The sequence below is a fragment of the Macaca mulatta genome, chromosome 4 (genome assembly GCF_049350105.2).
Source record: "Macaca mulatta isolate MMU2019108-1 chromosome 4, T2T-MMU8v2.0, whole genome shotgun sequence".
NCBI lineage: Eukaryota > Metazoa > Chordata > Mammalia > Primates > Cercopithecidae > Macaca > Macaca mulatta.
Genome location: NC_133409.1, coordinates 165,473,608 through 165,492,009, shown reverse-complemented (window position 1 = coordinate 165,492,009; position 18,402 = coordinate 165,473,608). Strand labels below are relative to the sequence as shown.

General features: G+C 40.6%; 1 pseudogene; it reads left to right on the top strand.

Moving 5' to 3' along the window:
• The first annotated feature begins 8,476 nt into the window (after nt 1-8,476).
• Nucleotides 8,477-8,984, top strand: LOC106997813 (small ubiquitin-related modifier 2 pseudogene; annotated as a pseudogene).
• Nucleotides 8,985-18,402: the final 9,418 nt, after the last annotated feature.

The window sequence follows — 18,402 nt, the reverse complement described above, 5'->3', positions numbered from 1 at the left end:
CGGCCGGGCATGGCAGCTCACACCTGTAATCCCAACACTTTGGGAGGCTGAGGCGGGTGGATCACAAAGTCAAGAGATCGAGACTATCCTGGCCAACATGGTGAAACTCCTTCTCTAATAAAAATACAAAAATTAGCTGGGCATGGTGGCGGGCACCTGTAATCCCAGCTACTTGGGAGGCTGAGGCAGGAGAATGGCTTGAATCCGGGAGGCAGAGGTTGCAGTGAGCCGAGATTGTACCACTGCACTCCGGCCTGGCAATAGAGCAAGACTCTGTCTCAAAAAAAAAAAAAAAAAAAAAGAAAAGAAAAAAGAAACATTTACAGTCTATTATCTCTGAAGCCTGCTATCTGGAGGCTATCTGCACGATGAAATTTTGGTGTCCATAACCTCTTAATGTAACCAAGACATTCCTTTCTATTGATAATAACTCTTTCAGCCAACTGCCAATCAGAAAATTTTAAAATCTACCTAAGACCTTGACCTCCAACATTCCCCACTTCGATTGTCCCACCTTTCTGCATAGAACCAATGTATATCTTTAAAGTATTTGATTGCTGTCTCCCATTTCCCTAAAATATATTAAACCAAGCTGCGCCCGGACCACCTTGGGCACATGTCCTCGGGACCACCTGAGGGCTGTGTCATGGGCCATGGTCACTCATATTTGGCTCAGAATAAATCTCTTCAAATATTTTACAGAGTTTGACTCTTTTCATCAACAGAATGATACCCTCATAATAACCTGAAGATTCAGACAAAGAAAATGCACCACTTAATAAACTATAATGCCAGGTTTTAAATTGCATTCACCAATATCACAAAGGTTTTCTCATTGAAAATCAGTTAGTACTTTCCTGAGTTCAGTAATTCATCCAAGCAACTGATCAGTGGTATATATTTGAAAAATTTTTCGTTATTTTTAATAATAACTCTGTGACCTCATTTCTTTCACTCAAAAGTCAATAAATGTACAGTGGGAAGTCTTCCCATGAATATAATAGTTCCGTAGATTTGGTTTGGGAGAATGAGGTTTGGAAAGACTGATCTTTCCTGCTTATTGTCCCTGTGGGGCTTAATAGTGTCCACACATAATGAATAGTATGCATCCCCTCACAGGGTGATGCTAATGACACATGCCCTCCAGCAGCCCGCCCTGCATGCAACTGATATTGTGATAGCCCCTGCTGCAGGCATTCCTTAGTTTAAAAGCTGTAGAGAACATATCAGAGTTAGGAGGATGCAGACTCTCTGTTCTAGGAGAGTGATTGCCTTCTGCAATCAAGCATGATAAAATTTATGATCTTTTACATACATTTAAAGACATTGTCCTGTAGCATTACTAAAAGATGTATAGAGGTCTGGAGAAATATTTCACAAGATCTATATATGACATATTATCTTCAGTAATAGGATATAAATTTACAGCAATATGATTTTTAAAGGAGTTGTAAATTATTTGTATTCTTTATGTTCTGGGATAAAGAGAAAAGCTGGCTGAAATAACCAGGAATTTCTACCACCATTATGAGTCATTTCTTTAGCTCTGACTACAAAGGCAAATTGAAACAGAGATTTTGTTATTTATCTGGTAAAGTTAAGCAAAAAGCAACTACACACACCTATGGAAAAATAGTATTTGAAAACCTAAGTTATCCAAATTACCTGTCCAAATTCACCAAATAAGTGGTCAACACTTTCCCTACATGCTGAAAGCTGATATACAAGTATCTGAAGAATAAAAAAGGAATATTTTAATGGAAGCCTATTTAGTGAATGTGGAATTCAGGAAATGATGTCCCATCGTTAACAACTAAAATCTGAGAGATTTTCATGGAGTTATCAAAATGTTCTCTCATTTGTTAGCATCTAAAATAATTATGCCAGCAATATGGTCTACAGGCTGCTTCTACCAACTGACTAGACAACCATTTTCTTAAATTAAATTAACCCCATACTCTATAGTTTATAGAAGTCTCTCTCAAAAAAGCTTCAACCTCTCACCAGAGATATTTCTAATAGTGTTTATCTTTAGTGGAAAAAAACAAAACAAAACAAAACTCATACTTCATTAACTTTTAAAAAAGTAAAGTAAGCCTTGCATTAATGAAACAGGATAGTTCCCTTGACCCCTTTGTGGGACTCAGCCTGTAGCTCTCAACCCCTTATGGAAGTGGGAGCATGCAGGTGAGTGGTACAGGGGCCAGGACGAGTGCTTCTGGGCAACCAGCAGGAGCAGAACTCTGTGAAGGCCCATGGCAGCATCTAGGGGTTGCCCGCCAACCCCAAGGCCCCAGAGGGCATGTGTTAGAGTGCAGTGTCTTAGCTTTGTCATCCATGGTTGACTTAAGTGTTATACAGCTAAGTGGAGGGTCAGTGTGACAGCCTTTTGTACCCACACCCGGGCCCTTGTCTGTCATCCAGGAAGAATAAGGTCACATGAATGAATTGAAGGGTGATAAATGTGGAGGATTTTATTGAATGGTAGAAGTGGCTCTCAGCCAGATGGGGAGCTGGAAAGGGAATGGAGTGGGAAGGTGGTCTTCTCCTGGAGTTTGGCCATCCCTGGCCAAACTCTTCTTCAAGGTCCCACCATTAAGCCATCCCTGTGAAGTCAAGCTGCTTCTCTCTGATGTCCAGCTGCTTCTTCTCTTGTTTCCAATGTCTGGCTGCTCCTCCTGTCCTTCTCTGCCACTCTGCCAGTGGAGCCTGGCTTTTTATGGGTACAGGATGGGGGATGGGGTAGGCCAGGGTGGTTTTGGAAAAGGCAACATTTCGAGCTGGAAAACAGGAATGTATGTTTCATTTTGGGCTGCAGGTCCAGGTTTGAGGATGGGGCTTTGTCCACGACACTGCTCTTTTCTACTTAGTATTTCCCTGCCTACTGTCCGTATCATTCATTAGAAAGAGCTTTGCCAGCTGGGGTGCAGTGGCTCACACCTGTAATCCCAGCAGAGGCCGAGGTGGGCAGATCACAAGGTCAGGAGCTCAAGACCAGTCTGGCCACCATGGTGAAACCCTGTCTCTACTGGGTTTTAGCTGGGCATGGTGGTGTGTGTCTGTAATCCCAGCTACTGGGGAGGCTGAGTCAGAAGAATTGCTTGAACCTGGGAGGTGGAGGTTGAAGTGAGCTGAGATGGCACCACTGCACTCCAGCCTGGACAACAAAGTGAGACTGTCTCAAAAAAAAAAAAAAGAAAAGAAAAAGAAAGAAAAGAAAAAAAAGAGCTTTGCCATTAGTGTCAAAAGATCTGTGTCCATTCTGGATCTGCCACTAACTAGAGGTGTGCCCATTTGACAAGTGCCTGTGATACCTTCAAAGACAAATAATTCTTTTACAATGAGATTAATGTGTTAAAATTTTTTACATATGAAATTAAACAAATATATAACAAAACTGCCTGTGGCAGTGCCACTAGCTGTGTACCAAAATCTAGTCTCTCCTTCTTATCATTTCCCAGCCTCCCTTGCAGTTGGATGGCCATGTGACTATATCCCCCTTGAAGGAATGTGAGTGTTAAGTAATGTGGTAAATCTTACTTCAGGACTCAGTCTTTTAAGACAGTGTATTTTCTCCACGTTCCCTTTCCCTTCTACTAGCCAGATCCTAGGTGTGGCAACCAGCCTAAATCATGCAGATGACAGTATACTCTGGTTATGCAAGAATAACACATTAGAAAGAGCCTCAGTCTCTGAATCACAATATGGAAAAGAGCCATTCACTGACCTGTACTCGTCCTGGGTACTTACATGAGAAATAACCTTACATTGTACTTAAGTGATTACAAATTTGGGTTTATGTATCATATACCCTCTGATTTATTGGTTCCATTACCAGAAATATCTTCCTTCCAAGAACTTGGAAAAATGTGCACAATATATTATTAAGTGAGTATGTATCAGAAAAACAGATTGTCACCAGGTGCGGTGGCTCATACCTATAATTCCAGCACTTTGGGAGACCAAGACAGGTGGATCATTTAAAGCCAAGAGATTGCTGCAATAAGCTATGATTGAGTCACTTCACTCCAGCCTGAGCAACAGACTGAATCCTATCTCTTAAAAAAAAAAAAAAAAAAATGCCAGGCACAGTGGCTTATACCTGTAATCCCAGCACTTTGGGAGGTCAAGTTGGAGGATCAGCTGAGGTCAGGAGTTCGAGACCAGCCTGATTAACATGCTGAAACCTGTCTCTACTAAAAACACAAACACTAGCCAGGCATGGTAGCACACACCTGTAATCCCAGCTACACGGGAGGCTGAGTCGGGAGAATCCCCTGAACCCAGGAGATGGAGACTGCAGTAAACAGATTGTACCACCGTGCTCCAGCCTGGGCAACAGAGCAAGAGTCCTTCTCAAAAAAAAAAAAAAAAAAAAAAAAATCAGAGGAAGGTAATTACATTCTAGTCCATCAAGTTATTTTATTTTTTGTCTCGGATTACAGGTGTCTGTTTCAAGACAGTACACATGAAGAAAATGGTTTAAAACCGACATGAAAATGATATAACCCAAAGAGAAAAATCAAATAATATTTTAAAATGCTAATTTGAAAAAAAATGGTAAAAGCTACTTACTAGCACAAATGCTTAGAATCTAGTGATTTCAATTCAGCAAACCAAATGTTTTGTATTTATTTATTTATTTTTATTTATTTATTTATTTTTTTGAGACAGTCCTGCTGTGTTACCCAGGCTGGAGTGCAATGGTGCAATCTCAACTCACTGCAACCTCTGCCTCCCAGGCTCAAGTGGTCCTCCTGCCTCAACCTCCCAAGTAGCTGGGACCACACCTGGCTACTTTTTGTATTTTTTTTTTTTTTTTTTTTGTAGAGACGGGGTTTTACCATGTTGCCCAGGCTGGTCTTGAACTCCTGGCCTCAAGCCGTCCACCTGCATTGGCCTCTCAAAGTGCTGGGATTGCAGGCATGAGCCATCATACTTGGCCAATCACACGTTTTTTAAACATTTCTATGTGATTAGTACTAAGGGTACAAGGGGACAAGAATTCTAGTCCCTGCCTTGAAAGAAATACACAAGTAGAAGAATCCTTTAGAAAAATGTAAATTTTTTATTCCTAAAAACAAGGTTTAAATGCATACTTTCTAAAGTCACAGAAAAACAGAAAAACAAAAATATAGTTATATACCAAAGTACAGATAATAACAGAACAAAGAATAAGATACAGAAATAACAGAGTAAGATGAAAAATTAAGATCAAAAGAGACACCAATAAATAAAATGTGACAAATTATATCATGAAAATACAAAAAATTCAATTAAGCAAGTATATATATACACACATACATACACTATTTCTAGAAGTATCTCACAACTTTAGAACTAAAAGGATGGCAAAGGGATAATAAATGAAAGCAAACACCAAGAAAACAGAAATCACAATATTAGTAATATGTATAATAAAATAAAATATATTAAAATATGTAAAGCAAATATATTAAACAGAACAAAAGAGGTTATGTTATAATCATGAAGGATCTAATTAACACAAAAAATATAACTCTCAGAAGTCTTTATATGTTTGTATTTGTGTTTTCTTGCTGCATAACACAATACTACAAACTCAGCAGCTTGAAACACTACTCATTTATTATGTCATAGTTTCTGTAGGTCAGAAGTCTGGGCACAAGGTAGTTGCATGCTTATAAAAGTATTGGTTACTATTAGGATCTCACAAAACTGAAATTAAATTGAGATGCCAGCTAAGGTGTGTTCTCATCTTCTCATCTAGGGTTTAGGATCCTCTTCCAAGCTCATTCAAGTTACTGGTGTTGGAAATAAATGCTTGGTGCCACCAAGTGAAAACAGCACTCAGGCAAGTTTTCTCAGCAAGGCAATTTACTTCTATAGAAGGATGCGTCTCACGGATGGAGCAATGGTGAGAGCACACTGGACAAGGGAGGGGAAGGGAGTCTTATTCCTAATGCATGCAGCTAGCCCCTACTGCTGTGTCTTTCCCCTATTGGCTAGGGTTGGACCGCACAGTCTACGCTAATTCTGATCAGCTATTTTAAAGAGAGTGAGGGTACAAGCCGGAGTGGTGGGGTGAGTAGTTTTGGTGGGAGGGACAGTTGCAGAACAGGTGACTAAGGATGCCTAAGGACAGAACAGGTGACTAAGGGTGACTAAGGACAGAGCATGTGACTAAGGATCCCTAAAGACAGAACAGGTAATACAGGCTAGGAGGGTAAAGAATGAGGACGTTAAACTTTAAAATGGAGAACAAAGGACAGGGAAGCTGAACATACTGACATACTGGTTCTTTGAAGAGGAACTCAGAATTCATTGTACTTAACAATTTTCTCCCTCTTGAATTTTAAAGGAAGTTGACAGGCTAAACTTTGAAGAGGAATTTACTGTATCCTACATTAGTAAAATTCAGTTCCTTGAGATTGTAGGACTGGGGTGTCTGCTTTCTTGTTGGATATTGGCTGGGATCACTCTTAGCTCCTGGAAGCCATGCAAGCCCTTGCCACATGGCCCCTCCCATAGGCAGTTCTCAACAGGGCTGTTTGCTTCTGCGAGGCCAGCATGGGGCTCTCTCTCACTTCAAATCTCTCTAACCCTTTCCATTTTCTGACCTTTCAACCCTCTTTTAAAGGTCTCACTTGATTTGGTCAGGCCCACTCAGGATAATCCATCATTTGATCAACTTGAAATTGATTCAGAACTTTAGTTATATCTGCAAAATCCCTTCCACTTTTTCATATAACATAACTTAATCATGGGACTCACAGCCAACCACATTCCCAGATGTCTCTCACACTCAAGAGGAGGGGAATATTATGTGAAATCTATACTAGCCACTAGGAATTTTAGAGACCATCTTAGAATCCTACCTGCCAGTGTTGAATTGTTTTTCATGAAAAGATATTAGCTGTTAATATATTAAGTATATTAACCATTAAAAATGCAAAAAGATGGATTTTTAAAAATATATAAGTAGTGTGCTATCATATATATTTCTGTCTTTGACAGACTGACTATGCAGAAAAAAATGGACTCCAATACAAGAAATCAGAATTATATAATTAAGATTGATTTGAAAGATTATTGGAACTCTAAAAATAGAGAATATAAGTATATTTGATAAAGTGAAAATCTTGGATAAACTGAAAAGTAAATATTAATAAAAATATTGATAAACTGAAAAATAAATATTACATGGACCAGTCTCCAAGTCCAAGACAATAGAGTTAACAGAAGAAAACTTAACCAAAGTTATGCAGGCATTAAAAAAGTTTACTCTTTTAAATAATTCTTGATTCAAAGAAGAGAGGTGGGTACTACAATAACAATTTAGTGACAAAAGATTATAGAATGATAAGCATTCCAGCCAAAAAGTTAGGGAAAGGAAATGAAACATAATCAAGGAATACAGGAAAAATAAATTAATTATAACAAAGCAAAAATTAAAAAATTAAAACATTCAAAGTTTATTTTTTATGTTTGAAAAAGCAGTGAAGAATGTGGAAAGATATGTACTGACTTAACAGTGAGTGGTAATCCTTTGGGGTGCGAACATAATTGTCTTTTTTGTGGTTTAAATTTGTTATAATAAGCTTGGATTACTTTTATAATTAAAATAGATGATAGGTTGACAAACAAGGAATATTCTGGTGTTTAAAGATCAGCTAGAAAGTTCCAATTACTACATAAACCATTTCTCCAATATCTTTTTTTTTCCCTCTTTGTTGAGACAGGGTTTTGCTCTGTTACCCAGGCTGGGCTCAAGCAATTATCCTGCCTTAGCCTCCCAAGTAGCATGGATTACAGGCATCTGCCACCATGCCTGCCTAATTTTTTGTATTTTTAGTAGAGGGGGGGGTTTCACCATGTTGGCCAGGCTGGTCTCGAACTCCTGATGTCAGGCGATCCACCCACCTGGGCCTCCCAAAGTGCTGGGATTACAGGCGTGAGCCACCACGCTCAGCCCATTTTTCCAATATCTTATGGAACATATTTAAAAATTCATCATACAATAGTTCAAAATTAATGTCTCAAATTCCAAAATACAAATGTTATATAGGCATTGTCTCAAAACTCAAATAATAAAGCTATAAAATTATAATTTAAAAATAACTGAAAAAGAAAGTTAATTATTTTTGACAGGTATTTTGATTTTTAAATTTTTTTAGTGATTATAAATGTCTTTAGGTTTTTGTCTTTCTCTTAAGTCAATTTTGACAATTTATCATTTTCCTAGGAAATAACCTATTTTCTCTGGGTTTTCACATTTGTTGGAATGAACTTGAACATCAACTTCATTTTATTTTTTAAAAATTGTTTCAGTATTTTCAATATAATTTCTCATTCTCAATGTCTATAGTTATATTTTTTTCTGTTTTTCTTAATTAACATCGCAATACTTTTACACACTATATATATATATACACACACACATTTCCCCCCCCCCCAATGAACTAGCTTTTGGATTTATTGAAAAATTGTACTATCGCTTCTTCTGCCGCTCCTGGGGCTGCTTGTGTGCTCGTTCGGTGCGGACCTGGTACCTCTTTTGTGAAATGGCAGCTGAGGAGACGACGGAGCTCCCCACGGCCGACGAAAAGCCCAAGGAAGGAGTCAAGACTGAGAACAACAATCATATTAATTTGAAGGTGGCGGGGCAGGGTAGTTCTGCGGTGCACTTTAAGATTAAGAGGCGTACACCACTTAGTAAACTAATGAAAGCCTATTGTGAACGACAGGGATTGTCAATGAGGCAGATCAGATTCTGATTTCATGGGCAACGAATCAATGAAACAGACACACCTGCACAGCTGGACATGGAGGATGAAGATACAATTGATGTGTTCCAACAGCAGACGGGAGGTGTCTACTGAAAAGAGAACCTGCTTCTTTACTCCAGAACTCTGTTCTTTAAAGACCAATATTACATTTGCAATTAGAAAACTGCAATTTGGTTCCACCACATCCTGACTACTACAGTATAGTTTTCTCTGTTCTTTCATTTCCCCCTTCCCCATTCCTTTATTGTACGTAAAGGAACCGGTGTATGTGCACAAGCATATCGCATTTTTTTTAAACCAAACAGCCAATGGTATGTTTCGACTGACGTCAAATTGATGTCAAGTGGAGACAGGATGGGGAAAAATACTGACTCTGTGAAAATACCCCCTTTCTCCATTAGTGGCATGCTCATCCAGCTCTTATCTTTATATTCCAGTAAGTTATTTTGCTCTCACTGTTTTAACAACAACAACAAAAAAACAACATAAAACTCCTTGCATACCCTGTTCAATTGGAGAATTTTAATGTTTTTCATTTATCATTGTAAAACCAAGGACAATTTAATAACATTTTTGTACATAGCTGTTACATGTAGGGCAATCTGTCTTCAGGTAGGGATAAATTACACTAAAACAAACAAACAAAAAAGAATCCTAGATAGTTTTCCCTTCAGATCAAGCATCTTGTTGTTTAAATAAACTTCTTGTTTTAAATGAAAAAAAAAGAAAAATTGTACTATCATTCTGGTTTCTAAGTTTTGAATTTTTGATGGCTGTCTCATATGCTTGGCTTGCCTTGCTCTCCTGTAGCACTCATATTTCTGTAAGGCAGATTTCTAAAAGGAGGATTAAGGACTCACAAGGCTCAGATATTCTGAATTTGGGTGGATGCAGCCTAATTGCCCTTCCAAAAAGAAGGTCTAAGCTTATACTTCCACAAGTGACTGAACCTGTTTCTCCAAACTTTGTCAACTCTGGATACCACCTATCTTAGTACATTTTCCAGTCTGATGTGCAAAAACATGACATGGCCTATTTAAGTGCATAAAATTGATCAAGAGTGAGGACAGTCTATTGAATAAAAAAGAAGATAAGTTATCATGGTCAGTAAGAATAAAATGAGCCAGGATATTAAACATAGAAGAGTATATAGGCCTATGAAAAGAGAGAAAATGAAGAAAAGAAACCAGAATTGTGGAATTTTTTTTTTTTTTTTTGAGTGCAAGAAGAAGGGGAGCCTCTGTTTGCAGGAAAATTGGAATAGGGATAATACAAAAAAAATTTAATTAAAAAATAGAGAAAGGAGAGCCAGGGTAAGTGGGAATTTGATGAGGTTTAGTTGCGGTTTCAGTTAATGTTCTGCATGTGTACAACTTCAGACTGGCCAGGCATTGGGTGTCCACTTTATGTCAATGATAAGATGAGGTAATACAGTAAATAATAATGGGGAAGCGAAGAACAGCGATCAGGCTGGTGGGCTCCACCTTGTAGGGGAGGTCAGGAGGAGGTCTGGCATGAGTGGTGGGTGACACAGGCAAGGGTCAAATTCTAAGGGAAGAAATTGAGTTAGGCACAGAAGGGCAAAATTGACTTGGGTGCTCAGGAGCGTCTGTGGCTGTTACCCCTGGATTCATTGTTTCCAGGGCTAATAAAGGAGCAGCAGAAGCAACTCAATGTTTTTTGTATTTGTTTGTACCAACACGTTCTATTTTACAAATATTTGCGTTTGTCTTTCATAATAGCCTTCTACTGCTGACTGGACCAAAGCCAAACTCAGCCTCCCTCCCTGACCTTTCTGCACGATGCCGCCCTTTCTAGCATCTACCCACGGCACTCTCTTGTTGGTTTCCTTCCTCCCATATGTCACAGTCATTGTCTTCACACACTCGACTTATTTTCAGTTTTTTAATCTCATGCTATCAATACCCAAAGCAATGCTTTCTCTTGGCCCCGATCTCATATTTCACAAGTAAAATCCAATCCTAACCTAAAATAGTCTTTCCTTTTGCCAGAATATCATGGGTGATGTACTTCTGTGAGCATATATCTCAGAGCTGCTCCACAGTCTTCTATTAGTATAAAGCGGAGAAGGCTGAACAGATTACTATGAGGCCCTCACGCTCTGAAGTTGGGTTTGGAGCGTGTGGTGTTCTTAGCTTTGGAAATTCCTCCACCTACTGGTTGCCTAAAATCCTGTCTGTTCACATTATATAATGAGGTTCGCAGTTGTTTTATGAGATCAGCCTATTTTTAAGAGTAATGGGCCTCTTGTGAATGATAACACATTTCTAGGTCACTTGGAATTCCTAAAATAAAATTAAAAATGTGTTCTAAAGACAATATTTTCTTATCATAATAGAAAATGTTTTCAAGCAGATGACAAATTTCTTAATGCTTTTTAACAACCATTGGGGGCAGAAAATCATTATACAGCATAACAATTCAATCCACGTTAGGCTAGGGAAGGGAAAGCCTATTTTAGGTGTTAGTACCAAAATCAAGTTATTTTTCAGTGCAATCATTGATTTGGTGCTTGGGCATCTTATTTACAAAAGAAGCCTTCGGTAGTGGCTTTATTTTTTACAACTTGCTTCCTATCAATGTATCAAATCAGATGAACCTTATTCTGAAGGAAACACTTTAATGACCAATTTGACATCTTGGGGCAGGTTTGCCAGATATGACTAGTAAGAATAGTTGAAATATGTTGATAAACTAAAAGTAAGTTTATCTCACTAAAAATTAGAGAAATTCGTAATAAAACAATAGATTTATGGCTGCCAAAGTTTCAGGAACTCCCTTTTCAGTCACCCTATCAAACCATGGATTCAAGCATGGTTAAAAATAGTTCGCTACTTCTTTAACAGCTTCTTTTCCAAAACAAACTCCTTAAAGATTAGAACGCAATTATTATCTCTGCTTCTCACTTCCATTCCCCCATCAGTCAGCCTTTCACCTCTCACCCCACGGAATTTCTCATGGAACGCCACCCATGACTTCCTCATGGCCGAATCCAGGTTCTCCAGTTAGAAAGATTATCAACAAGCACTTGCTAATTTAAGTTTAAGAGAAATGTATTGAAAGTATATTACAAGCTGGGTGCAGTGGCTCATGCCTGTAATCCCAACACTTTGGGAGGCTGAGGCGGGTGGATCATTGAAGCCCAGGAGGTCAAGACCAAACTGGCCAACATGGAAAAACTCCATTTCTACCAAAAAAAAAAAAAAAAAAAACCCACAAAAATTAGTCAGGCATGGTGGCATGTACCTGTAATTCCAGACACTCAAGGGGCTGACGTGGGAGGATCACCGGAGCCTGGGGAGGTCAAAGTTGCAGTGAGCCATTATCACGCCACTGCACTCCAACCTGGAAGACAGAGCAAGACCCCATTTCAAAACATAAATAAAATAAAATAAAATAAAATAAAATAAAATAAAATAAAATGGCCAGGCGCGGTGGCTCACGCCTGTAATCCTAGCACTTTGGGAGGCCAAGATGGGCGGATCACAAGGTCAGGAGTTCGAGACCATCCTGGCCAACACGGTTAAACCCCGTCTCTACTAAAAATACAAAACTTAGTCAGATGTGGTGGCAGGCACCTGTAATCCCAGCTACTCAGGAGGTCGAGGCAGAAGAATCGCTTGAAAACAGAAGGCGGAGGTTGCAGTGAGCAGAGATCGTGCCACTGAACTCCATCCAGCCTGGGCAACAAGAGTGAAACTCCGTCTCAAAATAAATAAATAGAAACAAATAAGTAAATAAATCAACAGCACCTGAAATTAAAGGAAGAAGCATAGGTAGCAAGAGTTAATCAACACTCTTATCAGATAAGGGCCCTTTGCTGGCATTACATTTATTTCATCTTGGGATCGCTTGGCTCAAGTGTCCAAGTCCTCGTAAGTCAGTCCAGTCGGCTGAGCTTGGGCCACATACCCAGCTGGTGGCTTGGAGTGGCAGTGCAGAATGCCCTGGGAGTCTTAGCACAGGTGCACACACTGGGGGAGGAGTTATTAAGTGGAAATTCTCTCTCTCCCAAACAGGGAGGAAAAAAAAGAGGTAGTGTGGTCAAAAGAGAAAATGCCCACTACAGTTTTCATCCTTTCTGATTTCTTCATAGTTTTCGCACCAGATGTAACTCCTGTGATGGCTAATTCCATGTGTCAACATGACTGGCCAAGGGGCACCCAGATTAAACGTTGTGTCTGAGTTTGTGAGGGTGTTTCCAGACGAGGTTAGCATTTGAATTGGTGAATTCAGTAAAGCAGGTTGGCCTCCCCATTGTGTGTGGGCATCATCCAATCTGTTGGGAGCCTGAATAGAACAAGAAGTGGAGGAAGGAGGAATTCTTCCATTTTTTGTTTCCTGCCTGCCTGCTTGAGCTGGTACATTGGTCTTCCGACCTTGGACTGGGATTCACACCCATATGTGCACATATATACACACACACATACACACGCACACACACATATATATACACCTATATATGTGTATACACACACACAATGAATTGGTTCTGGTTCTCTGGAAAACCCTAATATGACTCCTTTCTTACGGAAAGTCCCTCTTCCCACTCAATCCCACTTTCCTTCTGAACTCACTAACTATTCCTTCTCCATCTCTGTTTTCTTCTGTGTTCTTGGCTTTCTTTTCTTCTTATTTCATTGTTTTCCATCTACTCGTCACTTCAAGGACCACCTGTATGCCTATGACTCTCTCAATGTGTATTTTTTTATTTTAAAACTTTTTTTTTCCTTTTGCTTTTTTTCTCTTCTTTATTTCTGAATGATCAATCTGTATCTTTACAGATGCAACATACTCAACAGCTGGTGTCCCTTGGATGGCCCACCAGCACACCACTGCCCCACTTCCACCCTCACGCTCTCCCTTCCTCTGCCTTCTTCATTTCCATGAATTGTACCACAATCCACTCACCCAGTCATCCAAGCCACAGACTCACTCTTTCCAAATACATTCAGTCATCAAATTCTGCAGACTGAGGCATGGCGAGGCAGCTCACCCCTGTAATTCCAGCATTTTGGAAGGCTGAGGTGGGTGGGTCGCTTGAGCCTAGGATGTCGAGACCAGCCTGGGCAAAATAGGGAGACCCTGACTCTTAAAAAAAAGAGAACAGTCTGCAGACTGTGCTTCCTTAATTTCACTCAAATGTCTCCTCTCCTTTGTATTCTCATTGCTACTGTCTTGCTTCAAGTTCTCTTCATCTTATCTAGGGTACAGTCTCCCAACCGGAGTCCACATTTTCAATTTTACACCATTCCAACCCATCTTCCACACTGCTCCCAGAGAGATATCTCTGAAAAAAACAAATATGACCAGATTTATCTCCCTTGTTAAAGCCCTTTATAACTTCTGCTGTCTACAGCATAAAGTGCAAACTCCCTCACATGGGATCAAAGCCCTTTATAAACCAACCCCTCCCTACTTTTCCAGATTTGTTTCTACTCATATCTACCTTACACCATAAGCATCAGCTTGGCTATTTCCGTGAACTTTGCCCATGTTGCCCTTCCCCTGAAATCGGCTTCCCTCCCATGTTCTCGTTCTCTCTCTCTCTCTCTCTCTCTCTCTCTCTCTCTCTCTTTAATTAGAGATGGGGTCTTGCTCTGCCACCCAGGCTGGAGTGTAGTGGTGTGACCATAGCTCACTGTAACTTCAGACTCCTGGGTTCAAGCAATCCACCTGCCTCATCTTCTCAAGTAGCTAGGACTACAGCCGTGCACCACTCCGCTAGCTAATTTGTTTAAAATTTTTCATAGAGATGGGGTCGTGCTATGTTGCCCAGGCTAGTCTCTAACTCCTAGGCTCAAGCAATCCACCTGCCTCAACTTCCTGAAGCTCTGGAATTACAGGTGTGAGCCACTACACCTAGCCACCTACCATGTTCTTTTTTTTTTTTTTTTTTTTTTTTGAGAAGCAATCTCACTCTGTCACCCAGGCTGGAGTGCAGTGGCGCGATCTCAGCTCACTGCAAGCTCCGCCTCCCGGGTTTACGCCATTCTCCTACCTCGCCGCCGAGTAGCTGGGACTACAGGCGCCCGCCACCACGCCTGGCTAATTTTTTGTGTTTTTAGTAGAGATGGGGTTTCACAGTGTTAGCCAGGATGGTCTCAATCTCCTGACCTCGTGATCCATCCGCCTCAGCCTCCCCAAAGTGCTGGGATTACAGGTGTGAGCCACCGCGCCCGGCCCATGTTCTTATAATAAATACTTTTAAGACTTAACTCAAAGCCCCCTCCTCTATAAAGCCTTTCCCAGTTCTCACCTCTGTCTCCTCAATGATAGAACTGACCACTCCCTCCTTTGGGTTCACACTTGACCCCCATACCTGTTTACCTGGAGTCTCTCCCGTCTAGTCTGTCATACTCTCAACAACCAAAATGGTGTTTCACCCATCTATGCATCCCCAATACCTGTCATAGTATCCAACGCTTAAAATGCTCAGTAAATGAGTACAGAAGTGAATTTGTGACTAGAGAGGGTGGAGAAAGTCTACACACTCAGCCGAGGAAACTCAGGGAAAACAGAGTCACTTTTTTTAGAACCAGCTGGGGCTATCTCGAGCCATAGTGTATGCCAGTGACTCTCTGCTCTGTTTGCACAGTAGAATTGCCTGGAGGGTATTTAGAAAATATGGATGGCGGGGTCCTAAAAAAGCCAATTAAATCAGAATCTTTAGGGGTGAGCCTAGACATAGGTATTTTTTAGAGACACCTCTGAGATTCTAGTGTGCAGTCAGAATCAAGAACCACCGGTGCAGGGCATTCCTGAAATGACTGCAGCCAGACTACAGGGGAATGAGAGCAGACTCCTACGGTGCTGCTGAGCAGAACACCCAGGTGGCAAATAGCTCCTCCTCCAAGGGAAAAGCATGAGCATCACTGGCCTAGGACACAGGCACAGCCTTGTAATCAATGATGAGGAATGCCTTCAAGAGCGACGCCAGATGGTACCACTTAAATATTTTATGACTCAGCTTCAAGGAAGTTTGTTGAGAGGAAATACAGGTTGAGCATTCCTAGTCTGAAAAATCTGAAATTAAAAATGCTCCAAAATCCAAAACGTTTTGAGCACTGACATGGTGCTACAAGTGGAAAATTCCACACTTGTCCTCATGTGACAGGTTAAAACGCAGGTGTACAACACATAGTTTATTCAGAATGCCTCCTCACCCCTAGAGGACCCACTTCCTGGTCTTTCAACTGCTTCTGATGTTTCTTCTCACCTAAAAAAAAAAATACAGGGTACAGTGTGCAGTAGCTTTTTTTTTTTTTTTTTTTTTTTTTTTTTTTTTTTTTTTGAGACAAGGTCTTGCTCTGTCACCCAGGCTGGAATGCAGCAGCACTATCACGGCTCACTACAGCCTCGAACTCCTGGGCCCAAGAGATCCTCCCACCTTAGCCTCCAGAGTAGCTGAGATTACAGATGTGGCCACCACGCCCGGCTAATTTTTTAAATATTTTGTAGAGACAGGGCCTCGCTATGTTGCTCAGGCTGGTCTCAAACTCCTGACCTCAGGTGATCCACCTGCCTTGGCCTCCCAAAGTGCTGGGATTACAGGCGTGAGCCACCACGCCCAGCCATACAATAACTTTTTAATCAAAACAGCATCGTAGTGGATACTGAAAGCCTACCATTGTTTGTTGTTGTTTATAGCTATTCAGGTTTTCTGACGGTGCTACTGTGCTGCTTATTTAACCTCTACTCATTCTTTTTTTTCACTCATTAAAATTTTTCCCATTTTTTCATTTTTCATTAACAGTATGTCATAGTTTTTACTATTATGTACTTATGTGTGAATAAGTATAAAAAAATATTGCTCCTCAGTAGCACATAAATTCAGTCAGGAATGATGGTGATACCAAACAACTACAGACTGTCCACATGGGTGGCTAAGATAGTGACACTTTTGCTTTCTGATGGATCAGTGTACTCAAGCTTTCTTTCAGGCACAACCTTATGTAAAATATTACATAAAATTGCCTTCGGACTATGTTAATAAGGTTATATAAAACATAAATGAGCTGGGCGTGGTGGCTCACAGCTGTAATCCCAGAACTTTGGGAGGCTGAGGTGGGCAGGTCACCTGAGGTCAGGAGTTCGAGATTAACCTGGCCAACATGGTGAAACCCCGTCTCTAATACAAAAGTTAGCTGGGCGTGATGGCACATGCCTGCAGTCCCAGCTACTCGGGAGGCTGAGGCAGGAGAATCGCTTGAACCCGGGAGGTGGAGGTTGCAGTGAGCCAAGATTGCGCCATTGCACTCCAGCCTGGGTGACAAGAGCGAGACTCCATCTCAAAAATATATATATATAAATAAAAATAAATGACTTTCATGTTTAGACTTGGGTTCCATCCCCAAGATAACTCGTTACATATATTCAAATATTCCAGGATCCAAAAAAAAAAAAAAAAAAGATGAATTCTGTAACACTTCTAGTCCCAAGCATTTTAGATAAGCGATACTCAACCTATACTTACAGAGATGCAAACCTTCCTCCTTCTCATGGAAAACACTGCAGGAGAGATCTTGGGAGCCCTTTAGTTCACTGACAAGGAAAGGGAAAGCAAGTAAAGAATTTTGGAATCCCACACTTTTTTGGGATTCTTTTGGCTGTAACAGAAACAAAGGAAAAAGCTTAAGCAACTCTAAATTTCAAGATTAAGATTCAACATTGTTTCAGGCATAGTTGGATCGAGGACAGAAATATGTCATAAGGGAACTTTCTCTGTTTCTCCATCTCTTGGTTCCACTTTTCTCTGTGTTGGTTTCAGTTTCCCATAAGGTTAATTCATGTGGCAGCAAAAATGGCCACCAGCAGCTATAGGCTCGTCTCATCCTTACATGTACCTGTAGTCCAGTGAACAGAAAGTATCTCTTTTCAGATGCTACAGAATCCCAGAGATGACTCTATGTAACCCAATCACATCATATTCTTATCCCTGAACCTGGGGCTAGGGGAATGCAATTCTCTCTTCCAGAACCACAGGGGTGGAGTCAGTCTCATCTGAACCACATAGATTAAGAATGTGGGGTGGCACTGTTCTCCAAAGAGATGCTAAATAGGAAGAGATACGTCTATTTCAGGTGATTCAACTGGTATACCCTCCTGAGATTATGATCCTGTTATAATTACTATTCTTTGGTTACAATCCAAAGAATCCGACTCTGGATAATAAGGAAAAAAATACCATAAGATATTGGGTTCACTCACACAATCAAAGGGAAAGGTAAAAAATCGGGCCTTGAAATGATCAGGAACCAGGATAGTCTAAAGAAAGAGTAACAGAACTTACGGGCAGTCCTTTTAGACTGATGGATCTCCAACCACTTGCAGCCATCAGTCGAGATTCAGATTCTACGGAGACAAAAATCTGATTGGCCTGTATCCAAGGAAGAGGGAGCAGGCAGGTGGAATCGGGTTTGACAGTCCCATCCGTGCAAGAATCAGAAGAATGAGGCAGGGGCAGTTTTCCTAAGCATAAGCAAGATGCTGTTCCTGGAAGGGAGAAAGGACGTTGGGCAGTAATAAACAAAAGCCGTTCAACTACACACCCAAATGGTCCCTGTCCCTCTCTCACTCTGCTCTCAAATCTCAGAGGCCAGAGCAAGTAAGG